This window comes from Hemicordylus capensis, chromosome 4 (genome assembly GCF_027244095.1).
Source record: "Hemicordylus capensis ecotype Gifberg chromosome 4, rHemCap1.1.pri, whole genome shotgun sequence".
NCBI lineage: Eukaryota > Metazoa > Chordata > Lepidosauria > Squamata > Cordylidae > Hemicordylus > Hemicordylus capensis.
Genome location: NC_069660.1, coordinates 166,802,668 through 166,817,086, shown reverse-complemented (window position 1 = coordinate 166,817,086; position 14,419 = coordinate 166,802,668). Strand labels below are relative to the sequence as shown.

The window sequence follows — 14,419 nt, the reverse complement described above, 5'->3', positions numbered from 1 at the left end:
AACACCTAGTCCAGATAGGGGCCATTGAGTCAGTGCCATCAGCTCAACTGTGCAAGTGAGTGTGTTCCATTCTGTTCACATTGCCAAAAAATGGATGGATCCTTAAGAGAAGTCCTGAACCTCAGAGGGATAAACAGGGGTAAAGCAGAAGTTCTGCATGAAGACCCTCCAGTCCATAGCAGAAGCTCTTCAGGCAGAAGATTACTTGGCTTCCATAGATCTAAGGGAAGCATATCTTCGTGTCCCTATTCACATGGAAAGCAGAAAGTACCTACACTTTTGCTATCAGGAAGCACATTACCAGTACAGAGCATTGCCATTTGGCCTCTCCTCTGCTCTGAGAGTGTTCATGAAGGTACTGGTTCCACTGGTGGCGCATCTTCACCTTCAGGGCATTCACTTACATTGTTTCTTGGACGATCTGCTCGTTTGAGCCAGGACTCTGGAAGAGGTCAGCTTAGCAGTGCAGAAAACCATTCTTTGTCTCCAACAGCACAGCTTCTTGGTCAATTTGATTGTTTTTATTGTATTGTTGTATACCGCCCAGAGACTTGCGTTTTGGGCGGTATATAAATATGTTAAATAAATAAATATATTTAGCAAACAAACTAGGAAGAGAGCCACTTCACTCCATCCCAGCATCTCCGGCATCTGGGGGTGGAGGTGGATACCAGGAAGATACTGTTTGTATCTTCCTCAAGACAGGATGCAGGTGCTCAGAGGTCTAGCAGGGGAACTAGCATCGTTGCAGACGATGTACTGTGACTGGCCAGGCTTCTGGGTATAATGGTGGCTGCTATGGATGCAGTTTCTTGGGCCAGGTGCTATCTATGCATATTACAATGGTTCCTTCTGCCTTATCAAATGAACATACGTGTCAAGCTTCCAGTTTCTCTGTGCAAGGCCATGGTCTGGTGGACAGTTCCAGAAAATTTGACCAGGGGAAAGTCCTTTCTGAAACCTGAAAGGATTCTCATCACTACAAATGCGAGTCTCTCTGGCTGGGGGGCACACTGCCTCAACCACAATGCGCAGGGCCAGTGGTCAGAAAAGAAGGGCATCATCACCTGCAGGTGGTCCACTTGGCGTTGCTAAAATTCAGCCCATTCCTGTAGGGAAAGAATGTCCTGCTGTGCACAGACAACATGTCTCCGCAGGCGCACATAAACCACCAGGGGGGCATCAGGTCTCACTCGCTTCAGGTGTTGGAGGTGGAGCTCCTTTCCTGGGAAGAGTCACATCTGGAATCCATTTGGGCTCATCAGGTGAGTGGAGTACTGAACATTCAGTTGGTCTGGAAGAGGGAAGTCTTCACCCACACGTTTTGCTGGTTGACATCCTGGTTGGGACTTCCAGTGGTAGACCTGTTTGCATCACTAGAGAATGCAAAATTACAATGATTTTACTCATAGTTCCCTGTGAGCAAGTCGGGGATGGTGGACTCTCTGTTAGTCCCTTGGCCTCTGTTGCTGCTGTATGTGTTTCTACCGGTTCCTCTGCTGGTGTGATATCTTTGCAAGCTTTGTGCAGGGCAGCTCTTCTGGTGGCACCATTTTGGCTGAGAAGACTGTGGTTTTCAGAAATTGTAGCCATGGCAGTGGAGGGTCCTGTCAGTCTACCAGTGAGGTTAGACGTGCTCTCACAGGGCCCAATTCTGCATCCAAATCCGGCATGGCTTCATCTGACTGCATGGAAGCTGAGAAGGCCCTGTTAAGGAAAAATCAGTTGTCTTTGGCGGTCATCAATACAATTCTGGCATCTTGAAAGGCTTCCACCAATAAGATCTATCAGCCCACTTGGTGTAGTTTTCTTTGGTGGATATCCAGGCACTCAGTTCAACTGGACCAGTGTAAGTTGTGACACCTGCTGGATTTTCTACAGGACGGCCTGTCTATGGGACTTAAAGTGAACACATTAAAAAGATAGGCGATGTGCCTTCAACAAATGCTTTTTCCACAAAAAGGTGGTTCATACTCCCGACATCCATTGCTTCAGAAGTTTTTGAGAGGGGCCACTCAGATTTCTGCACTGGTCTGCCACCACTACCCAACCTGGGACTTGCACACGGTTTTGAGGGTTCTACTCTTGGCTCTTTTTGAGCCTCTGAGATCTACATCTTTAAAGGTGTTGTCTTTGAAAGTGGCATTTTTGGTGGCTATTACATCAGCAAGGCAGGCGTCGGAATTACAGGCATTGTCTGTGAAGGGCAATCTCTTCATATTTGCTGAAGATTCAGTTTGCCTGATCCCAGACTCGTCTTTTTCACCAAAGGGCAAGTCAATGTTTCATAGAACTTCTGATACATATTTGCCATCATTTTGTCCTTCACTGAAACCTCCCAAGGAAAAGCAATGGCATAAGCTGGATGTGCGGAAGGCTCTTCGCCTCTACATCAACAGGACTGCTTCATTCTGAAAATTGGATGCACTGTTTGTTTCATTTCAGGCGGCTATGATGGGGAATACAGCATCCGCAGTGGTAATCTCTCATTGAATTAGGTCACGCATCCAGTTAGCTTATGGCCTACAGCATATGAAGGTTCCTGGGACCATCACTGCTCACTCTACCAGATCAGCCACCACATCTGCTGCCCTTGCTACTAATGCTTCTTTGGAGGAGATTTGTATGGTGGCCACTTGGAAGTCTCCATTGACTTTTTTTGAGGAATTACAAGATGGATGAGCATGCCTCTGCTAGGGTGGCATTTGGTCGGAGGGTCCTGCAACAGGTCCTTCCCGATCATTAGATCCAGCAGGGCTTGTTCCCTCCTGTGGTTGAGTGCAATGGTATTTCCCATGCTGGGTGACCTCCTACACCAGCAGAGAAAGGAATGCTAGTACTCACCATGAAGATTTTTTCTTGCTGGTGTAACAGAGGTCACCCAGACCCACCTCGGAATTTTGCTGGATCTGAGGGGTTTTCCTGTCTTGTCTTATGTGTTCCCTTCCATATCTGCACTGCTTTGTATATATGTTCTGCATTTGGGCCAGTGTAATAGGCACCTCAGTTCTACATGTTTACATGTTTTACCGGTTGCATCTTTCCCTACTGAGCTAGAGTTGTGCTATGAACTGAGGAGGACTGCCCACTGTAGGGCTATATTAAGGTTCTTCAGATTTGTTTGTCCTGTCTCCTAGAGCAAGTAGGGAGCGTAACCCATGCTTAGTTACACCAGCAAGAAGAAACCTTCATGGTGAGTACCAACGTTCCGATTTGTGTAAGAAAAATCACATGCACAAGGGGGGGGGGCTGAGCTTGGCAGCAGTACATGTAAAAGGGACAAGAAGTTGAACATTAGTTAGTAGTGTAAAGCAGCTGCTAAAAAGCTAAAGCGATCATTGATCACATTAGTAGAAGAAGCATAGTGTTCAGATTACAGAAGTAATATTTCCACTTTAATCTGATATGGTGAGACATTATTTGGAATCCTGAATCCAGTTCTGAGCACTGCATTTTGAGGTTATTGATAAACTAGAACAGAATCAGAGGACAACAAAGAAAATGGTGTTGGGTCTGGAAACTACGTTCTGTGGAGGAACAGCTAAATGAACTTCTCCAGCCTGAAGAAAAGAAGATTAAGGGAAGACCAGATAACCATCTCCAAATATCTGAAAAGCTGTCACACAGAAGGAACAAACTTGTTCTCAACTGCCCTTGAGGGCAGAACCAATGGGTTGAAGTTAGAATTAAGCAGATTTTGCCTAGATATTAGGAGGAATTTCCTAATTGTAAGAGCTGTTTGACAGTGGGAGTCATGGGGTTTCCTTCCCTAGGGGTCTTCAAACAGAGGCTAGATGGCCAGCTGTCAAGAATTTTCCTGATACAGCAGCAGATGTCAGGATAGTTGAAGGCCCCTATTATTTATTTATTTATTTATTTATTTACACAGACAGGTGTTATTGACTGGTTTGTTTTATCCAGACATCGAGTCCTTCCCAAGGACCTGGCTGAATTTTATTGTCAATGTAGTTGCTGTTGTTATAGATATCGTTGCAGAATATAGGCTGTTCCCAGTAAAGCTGCTTTTTGTAATTGATTGGTGGTGATTTCTGTGGCCCCTATGGTGTTGAGGTGCTCTTCAAGGTCTTTTGGAACTGCACCCAGGGCGCCAATTACCACTGGGATTATTTGGGTCTTTTTCTGCAAGAGCCTTTCAATTTCAATTTGTAGATCTTTGTATTTGGTGATTTTTTTCTATTTCTTTTTCTTCTATTCCACTATCCCCTGGTATTGCTATGTCGATTATTTTGACTTGTTTTTCTTTCTTCTCGACTACAGTTATATCTGGTGTATTGTGTGGCAGATATTTGTCTGTTTGTAGTCGGGAGTCCCATAATATTTTTACATCTTCATTTTCTACCACTTTTTCAATTTTATGGTCCCACCAATCTTTGGCTACAGGTAGCTTGTATTTTTTGCAGATGTTCCAGTGTATCATCCCTGCTACCTTGTCATGCCTTTGTTTGTAGTCAGTCTGTGTGATCTTTTTACAACAGCTGATCAGGTGGTCCACTGTTTCTTCTGCTTCTTTACAAAGGCGGCACTTGCTGTTTGTTGTTGATTTTTCAACTTTTGCTCTTATTGCATTTGTTCTTAGTGCCTGTTCTTGTGCAGCCATTATTAAACCCTCTGTTTCTTTCTTCAAGTTGCCATTCTTAAGCCATTGCCAGATCTTGGTGATGTCTGATTTTCCACTTATATTGTGCAAATATTGACCATGCAGTGGCTTATTTCTCCATTTTTCTGCTCGGTTCTTGACTTGTTCTTTCTTGTAGGCCTGCTTTCTTTCATTGGTGTTGAATAGTTTCGCGTTCTTGACCATTTGAAGTGCATCTTCTTCACTGTCCCTTATATATTCTTCAAGGCCTCTTTTCTCCTCCTCTGCTGTTTGATGGACTTGCAGCATTCCTCTTCCACCTGAGCTCCGAGGGAGGTATACCCTATCGACATCACTGCGGGGGTGCAGAGCACGATTGATGGTCATGATTTTCCTGGTCTTACGATCTAGCGTCTCTAGCTTTGCCTGGGTCCAGTCTATTATTCCTGCAGTGTATCTGATAACACGTATAGCCCAGGTGTTTATGGCTTGTATGGTGTTCCCACCATTGAGTTTGGACTTTAGGATTTTTCTAACTCTACTGGAGCTTATGTATGAGTAAACATACATAGGAATCAGGACCAACAGAAATCCTAGGCAAGAATGTGGATTCCCCCCCCCCCCAGTCAATTCCTTCCTCCCAGCTTAGAAGGAGGGAACCCTTCTGAGGGAGGAACCCCGTTTCTTTCTCTGGGACTTACTTTTGAGTAAACATGTGTAGTATTAAGACCAAGGACCCCCATGCTAGGAAGTTCTGAAGAAGGAACCTCAAGGAAATCCTAAAAATCATTCCCACCCAGCACCAAGAAACCATCATGCTGGTGTAGACTGCTCTATAATATGGAGATTCTACATCATAGCCAAGCTTCACTTGGCCATACTTAAGAAATGAAGCCTCCATATTCACAGGCAGTTTGACTCTCGTGTCCATGTTCTCCATGAGAACTGTGAGGCTTATGGGAAATTTTTTGGAAGATAATCCGTAGTTTTGGGCATGGGAGTCTAAAGCAGTCATTATTTTTAATGATCATTGTTTTGTGTGTGTGCATTTTTAAGAAAAAGAAAAAGTAGTATAAACTTAAGGACACAGATCTTGTGAGCTTATTCACTGATGAATAATTATGAGGTGGGATCGAGGAGTGTTTGTTCAAGGACTGGAGTGTGTTTTGTGATCAGCTGGAATCTATTGGAGTCTGTTCCTGTTCCCTTGCCTCCTCAGACCAAGGCATATAAAACCTTCAGCTGCTGAGAGAAGACTGGAGAGTGTAAATCCGCAGCTGCTGAGGCGTGCCTCTGGGTATGCCTTGGCGCTGCCCCAAGTATGTTGCTAAGTGTGCACTTGGCGGCACTTGGAGGCACTTGGAGCTTTGGAGGCTTGATTTTGATTGTTCCCACCCCCTTTTCATATTTACTCTGCTTAATTCCTGTAGCAAACAGCACTAGTTTAGCAAGACTGAGGGAACCTAATTAAGGAATATAACTCTGAAGTTTGTTAGAGTTGTGAACTCTAGGATGATATAGATCACCATCACTTTTGTCCTGAAATAAAATTAAGGAAAGGTTCGATACTTTGGGTGTGTGTGTGTGTGTGTGTGTGTGTGTGTGTGTGTGTGTGTGTGTATAATGTGCCATATATATATGCCATATATATATATATATATATATATATATATATATATATATATATGCCACATATATATATGCCACATAATTATAGCTTACGATTATTACAGTGAAATCTAGATCTCAGAAAAACAACCAAAAGAAGAATTCCACTCCACCTGAACAGAAATCTATATTAGATTTCTATTTCCCTCTGGAAATTAGGAAACAGGGTAATCACTATACCCCCAAGAAAATCAAATCCAGGAACTTATCAGCCAAGATAGTGTCAGTCTACAGGGATGATTGGCAACTCGTCCAAGTGATGAGCACATCGGCAATTGGTCAATGGATTCAGATTTTTAAAGTAATCTTATGTTCACAGATGTTCTGAATCAAAGAGGTATATCTCAACCTAGTCCAGCTCCAAAACAACTCCATAGTCCTATGTATAATTCTCTACTTGTTGATAGTGAAAGGTTTACAAATATGTTTAAGCTGCTTTGGGATCAGTGCTTTCTCTCAGCACAGGTCTATGAGAAGATATTTAACAGATTGGATTCATTAGGAAAGGAAGTATAAAGTCTCAAGGCCAACATGAAGATGATGCTAGAACTTATTCAAGTAGATATACTTACAGTTGTCCTCTCTACTAAGTTCTTTGATAATGACTTAAATAACTTCCCTTTGACCTTGGTCATGAACATGCTAATAGTCCAACCCTTAATCTACAGATACCAAGGGGGCAATTAAATGAAATCATATCAGACTGGGAGATGCATTGGAATCAGCATAAGCCAATAACGAAGGAATTCCTAAATAGTGTAAATTTGACATTTTCAAACACTGCCCTGATTACAATAGATGAGTGACATGACATTTGTAGGGGAAGGAGAAGAGGAATACTTTAAGGAGTTAACACAAAGTTAGGAACATAGGAAGCTACCATATACTGAGTCAGACCATAGGTCCATCTAGCTCAGTATTGTTTACACAGACTGGCAGCAGCTTCTCCAAGGTTGCAGGCAGGAATCTCTCTCAGCCCGATCCTGGAGATGCCAGAGAGGGAACTTGGAATCTAGATACTCTTCCCAGAGCAGCTCCATCCCCTAAAGGGAATATCTTACAATGCTCACACATCAAGTCTCCCATTCATATGCAACCAGGGCGGACCCTGCTTAGTTAAGGGGACAAATCCTGCTTGGTTCCACAAGACCAGCTCTCTTCTCCTCTCCAGTTCTTCGGCATGATCTCTGTCCATCACACATGGGCTCTGCATATGCGCAGGAGCAGCTATCAGAGAACTCTCAAGCTCTCAGTTTTTGGGGACTAGTTCTGTCCCTTCCAGTCTCACTCTCTTTCTCCCTCAGCTCAGTTCTTCATTGTCCTCCGAAGGACTAGTACAAGCCTTCTCAACTCTGGCCCCCCAGCTGTTTCGGGTCTACAGCTCCCATAATCTCCAGCTAAAGTGGCTAATAGCCAAGGTTTATGGGAGTTGTATGCCAACATCTGTAGGAGGGCCTAAGTTGAGCAGCCCTGGACTAGCAGCTTCTTGAGTGCTTCTTGAGTGCTTTCTGTCACCGAAAAGGTTTAATCTATCCTTACTATTTGTTCCATTTGGCTTTTGTACTTCAGTTGATTTTATTCCTTCCTTTGCTCTCCAGTTCTTTTAATCTTTCACTGTTTGCATCTTGTTTTCCCCCCTATCGGTTCCCCTCCCTCCGCCACCCACCCCATTTTTATTCCTGCCCTTTTAAGGGCGGAGATGATTTTTCTTTGACAATTTTTTGGTGTGGGACGGGTTTTCACCTGTCTCATTTTCACTATTTTTTTTCTCCAGAGGGCTTCATCTTCAATGTTGTCCTGTCTCTTTCTCTTTAAAATAATAATTAAAAAATCAAATCCTCCCCCCATTGACAACTTTTTTGTGGTAGATTTTTTGAGGGGAATTTTGAGAGGAATCAGGCTCCATCTGCTTTCCCCTGTCCTGGCCTTCACTGCATGGCCAGCAAAGTAATTTTTAAGTGTTGCATGCTTTGACGAGCAAAACCTCTTTTTTCAGACAGCCACTCCACTGTCTGGTCTGCTTAGAGGAGTCACAAAAGGTTGAGGCTTGTACTCATTGTCTCAAATTTACTAAACAGGCCTGCAAGGACCAGGCAAGCTGTCTACACTCCCACCTGTGGGGAAAAGCTCTCACTGCTCTCTCAGGATGCCCACCCTATTTCTTTGGATCCATCCATTTCTGGGGATCCAGGGCTTGACTCTGGAGCTAAGGATGTCTCGGTACCAATATTGACTCTAAACACCCTATCCTCGGTCCTGCCTAAGTCTGTAACCTCAGTTCCTGATCTGTCGAAAGTGAGCCTCCCTCATAGGATGTCTCCTGTTAAACTTAAACTCACCAAGAACTCTAGTGACCACGGCACAGAGCCTGGTAAGAAGAAGAAGAAAAAGAAGTCGTCTTTGGGAACCGGCACTACAGTGAAGCCTCTGGGGACCGCCAATATGGCAAAGTTCCCCACAAAATGTTGGGCTCTCCAAGCAGGTCAAGGTCTCCCAAAGATACCTAAAAGGAAGAAAAAGCCAGTAGAGATGCCAATGGATCCCATTGATCCCAACCCAGACCCAGTCGAACCCGACATGCCCCTGGAATCCGACCCTTCAAGTCTGGAACCTACTTCTCCAATTCCAGACAATGATCCCAGGTTTTCTTGTAATACACCTGAACGTGAGCCTGACCCATACAAACCCAAGCCTACTATCCTTGATACCGACTATACAAAAGTGACCACTGGGACCCATATGATGATCACTGCTAAAGGCCTCAGGACCGAGACTATAGTGCCTACTCCAGATACTGTTGCACACCTTCACCTATGGAACATTACTGGTACAATTGGTACTGTAGCACTTCCTTAGCATTCCACCCTCATTGTAGCCCTTGACATCATTACTACCGGAAGAGACCCTGAAGTCCTCGGGGACAGTCAAAGGAGCGTACAAGGCTGTGGTCTCTGGGACCCAATCAACCACAACCTCTGGTGAATCCAAGAATTTTGATAAAAAATTGTCCTGCACCACCACCTCAGGATCCCACTCCACCACCACCCTTGCAACCGACCCAACTACTCCCTCAACCAGAAGTGCCACTGCCTCCTAATTCACCTTTGCCTCTGCCTGATTCTGAAACAGATTTGGATGGGGATTCTGGGGAGTCTCTTATCTAGTGTTGACTCCTCACCCCTTGGGGATATTCTGGATTCAACACCACAATCTCCAGCTGAGGACCTTCATTTTCGATCGGAACAAATTCTCCGTATGGCCACTTCTTTACACCTAAGGGCCGCACAGCCAATTAAGCTGGGTGTGAATCCTGTTTTTGGAGTTATTGATATGGAGGCCAACACGCCAGTTGCCTTCCCTATGTTTAAACATTTGCTGGGCATTACAAAAGAAACCTGGGTCAAACCTGCCTCCAACCAGCCTACTTCTAAGAGAACTGAAGTATTATATAATTTTTTAAAAAATACATTTTATATACTGCTTTTCCTCCAAGGAGCCCAGAGTGGTGTACTTACATACATAGGTTTCTCCTCACAACAGCCCTGTGAAGTAGGTTAGGCTGAGAGAGAAGTGACTGGCCCAGCGTCACCCAGCAAGTCTCATGGCTTGAATGGGGATTTGAACTTGGGTCTCCCTGGTCCTAGTCCAGCACTCTAACCACTACACCACACTGGCTCTATAAAAGTTCAATATGATATCAATATTATAAAGTTCAATATGATGATTGCTCTTTTCTACAACGTCACCTTGTCCCAAACTCTGTAGTAGTTGAGGCTGCCCAAACTCAAGCAAAACACAAAACCCTCCCTCCGCCAGTAGATAGGGAATGTAGAAAATTGGACTCCATTGGCCACCGTGTGCACTCCACCACAACACTGCAACTTAAAATTGCGAATTATCAGATGTGCATGGGCAGATACAATCTATTCCTGTAGGAGAGAATAGTTCCCTACCTGGACATGCTGCCCAGTGAGCATGGCTGCAGTCCTCAGTGTTGATCTCTGAAGCCAAAACGGTAATTGAGTGTCTCCGATGGGGAGGCCCTTTTTGGACCAAGCACTGATGAGACACTGGAGAAAGTCCAAAATATCAGGAATACTGCACGCTCCATGTAAGGAATTAAGACTTTGACTCAGAGCCAGCTCACGTGAGGGGGTAAGTGCTGAATCACCCCTGCTGAGCTGCTTGAGTGGGTTTACCTTTTAAAACTTTTAAATCTAGACCTTCGGTAAATTAAAATTCTGCCACCAGACACTGGACAGCCTGGGCTGGAGTGCACAGTCTAGACTTCTCTCTTTATCTTGCTGTTGGGCAAATACCTTCCACATGTATGCCTACACGTGGTGAGAAAACAAGGTAGCTGAGCTGAACTCTTAGAGATGCTGTGCACTAGTGGGCTCCACCCCCCTTCTCCTTAGTTAATAACCAACTCTGAGAGGCTTATGAAAAGAAAAGAACAAAAACAAAACCAAACCAGTTTATTCAGTTGCTACAGACTGGTCTGTCTGATGCTTTAGCTTTTTAGATGCACATAAAAATGCCTAGGTTGGTTACAATAATGTTTCAAAGAACCGAGATCTTTCTTGGGCAGTATGTAATGGAACTTAGTTATTCAGTTACAAAGAACAGATATTTAGGACTATGCAAAACACACAGAGAAAGCAAAATAACTCCATAACAATGTCTGGCTAAACATAGCTTTCCCTATGCTAGATTCCAAAGCCATAAAGCCCTGGCTTCATTTCCCTTGAAACTCACTAAAATTTCTAGCAAGATCCTAGCAGTCGTGGGATAAATACATGTGTGGATTGCTAACTGGTTGAAGGACAGGAAATGGAGAGTTTTCATAGTGGAAGGAAATAAGAAGTGGGGTCCCCCAGGGATCTGTACTGGGACCGGTGCTTTTTAATTTATTCATAAATGATCTAGAAGTAGGGGTAAGCAGCAAGGTGGCAAAATTTGCAGATGATACCAAACATTTAGGGTAGTGAAATCCAAAACAGATTGTGAGGAGCTCCAAAAGGATCTCTCCAAACAGGATGAATGGGTGATAAAATGGCAAATGCGGTTCAGTGTTGGCAAGTGTAAAGTGATGAAATACCCTAGCTTCAAGTATACGCTGATGGGATCTGACCTGTCAGTGACTGATCAGGTGAGGGATCTTGGGGTCGTGGTAGACAGCTCGTTGAAAGTGTCGACTCAATGTGCAACAGCTGTGAAAAAGGCCAATTCCATGCTAGGGATTATTAGGAAGGGGATTGATTAAAAAACTGCTAATATTATAATGCCCTTATAAAAAACTATCGTGCAGCCACACTTAGAGTACTGGGTACAATTCTGGTCACCACATCTAAAGAAGGACATTGTAGGACTTCTCCCTCTCACATAACCCTAGACTAGAACCAGGGGTCAACCCATGAAATTGATTGACAGGAAATTTAGGACCAGCAAACGTAAGTATTTTTTCACACAGCACATAATCAACTTGTGGAATTCTCTGCTGCAGGATGTGGTGACTGCCAGGGGTATAGCTATAATTGTATGGATGGGTCAAAGAACCTGCGCCCACGAACTCCTGAGGGCCCTCCAGCTCCACCCCCTATCTTCTTCATTATCTCCCTCACCCCAAGGGGCCACCAGAGGCAGGGTGAAGATGGGCCCCCTCTCCCCTAGCTATGCCACTGGTGACAGCCAACAACCTGGATGGTTTTAAGAGGGATTTGGATAACTTCATGGAGGAGAGGTATATCAGTGGCTACTAGTCGGAGGGCTATAGGCCATCTCCAGCCTCAGAGGCCTCTGAATACCAGTTGCAGGAGAGTATCAGGGAGGGCATGCCCTCAACTCTTGCCTGTAGGCTCCCAGTGGCATCTGGTGGGCCACTGTGTGAACGGGAAGTTGGACTAGATGGGCCTTGGGCCTGTCCCAGCAGGGCTGTTCTTATGTTCTTAAGATCAAGCCTTGTGCAAATCTTTCATCCTGAGAGATTGTCCTGCAGCATTCACCATGTGGGCACAGAATCTTGTGCTTGGAAATGGACTGGCTTGTAAATGGACTAGCCTGTCTTTTGCAGCAGACTGTCAACAGAACTTCTGAGGCTATATCACTTTTACTGGAAGAATTGGACCAGGTTGGAACTGGCATGTTACAAAACAGAGTGGCCATGGATTATCTGCTGTTAAAGAACAATTATGGTTGTGAACATTTTCAAGGATTGTGCTTTTTTAACATCACAGATAATAAGGTCCCCATAGTAAGGAAATTGCTAGAGCTGCAAGACATTACCAAGCAGTTATCTGCAGATAAGAAGGGTTGGTGGGATAACCTTTGGTCTTGGTTGCCAGACTTCACTTGGGTCAGAAATCTTGTCATGGGCGTAGCAAGGTTGGAGTGGGCCCAGAGAAAAGATTTTAAAATGCACCCCCCCTCACTGAAGCTCAGCTCATGAAGTAAAGAAATCTTAAATGAGGCTGAATAGTGGTAACAAAAAGCAAGTCATTTAATGGTACTAGAGAAAGACATGCTGTTCTGGTAGCTCCAGGTCTTAACACTCACATCAATTTCGGAGGATGAATACAACTGAAGGAAGCCTGGGCGGGTGTGCGGCTGGGGAGTCAGTCTTGTGACTTGCCTCTGGGGGGCCCAAGGCAGTGGGCCCCTAGACAACTGTCTCCCCTTGCCCTATTATAGTTACGCCTTGTAGTTAGTATTTATAATGATTGTGTCCCTTGTATTAAGGGGATGTTGTTGTTTTCAGTGTTGCTGTAATCTGATGACTATGTTACACAGACAAGTAGATCATTCAGTTCCTAGCATTGTCACGTTCTCCCGCCAAGACATACAAGAAGTTAAACACAGGCTGGATGCCAAATACTGGGAAGGCAAGCCCTTAAAACACATTGTTTGAAGGGGGGATTGTGGGGAACTATTTGGACATGTGCTTTAGCAGCAAAAAGAAGTAGTCTGAATAAGTAGCAAGCTAGCTGAGACAGATGGCGCTTTTCATATCGGGTACATTCTGTTCCTTGCCTTGAAGGTGCTTGATTGTGTCTGTGTGGATGAGAGAAGTCACACTTAAAACCATCTGGGACTTTTTTAGTTAAAAGCGGATGTATTGGCCTGTATGAAATGCGCAAGTGTGGAATGTACTGTTATCTCAATATAAAAGAAACATAGAACCTGCTGGAAGGCGTGGCCACACCCAAAGAGTTTGATTGCTAGCAAGAACTTTAATAAAGTTCTGTTTGAAATTGTGATACTGGTGCCTGGTATAAATTACCCAACCAAGGAATGAACATGGGTAGAATCCCAGAATCCCAACATTACCCATCAGGATATGGAATTAATTAAGACCTCAACATTCTCTTATTGGTATTCTTTTCTTGAGGTCAATCATGAATGTGTTCACTTTTTACAGGATCTTTCCTGAGGGGGCAGCAAGCAGCACCAAGCAAGCAAGTCCTTACCTGCATGACCAGGCAGCTTCTTGTTGCAGTGTTGGTCATGCAAGTAAGGACCTGCTTGCTTACTTTTAAAGGTGCTGCTTGCTGCCCCCGCCACCACCGCTACCGCCCTCAAACTGGTTTGTGGTTTGGCTGAACTCGAACAAACCAGTTTGCCATACAGCCAAACCCCTAGCCTTAATCCAACTGACTGAAATAGTAGGCCTTTACTCTCTGAATTGCATATTTTTACCATATATAGTGACTCATAGTCTGCTTTATGAGCCCCCTAGAGAACAAAAGCCCCTCTAAATCTTGAAACCCCAAATCTTTTAAGGGATGGAAACCTACGTGAGCCCTTATATCTACTTCTTTGTTTCCTTCCTTCACTCAGGACACCCAGGCCTTGAGCAGCAGCCCTCCCCTGACTTTCCAGGGCCTGTTCTCTGGCTACAGTTGAGCTCTGGGGAGTTGATATGAGCTCTTCTGGCCTTGGCTCTTCTTCCTCTTCTAATAAATTTGTGGCATGTTTTAATGATTTTGTGGCTCATTTTAATGAAATTTGTGGCTCATTAGAGTCTGTCTCTTTCCCTTCTGTCTAGAAAGTTGTACACCAGGGACGTAGCCTCTGAGCATAGATGGAGTAGATTTCTTCCCTTCAAACCACAAACATCCACTTAATAGTTAATGGTTCGTAGGAAAATGGCTTACT

General features: G+C 44.3%; 1 protein-coding gene across 10 annotated transcripts in view; it reads left to right on the top strand.

Annotated features, from left to right (window-relative positions):
* PACS2 (phosphofurin acidic cluster sorting protein 2) overlaps window positions 1-14,419 on the top strand; it is a 256,899-nt gene that overhangs the window by 236,121 nt on the left and 6,359 nt on the right. The window lies entirely within an intron of this gene.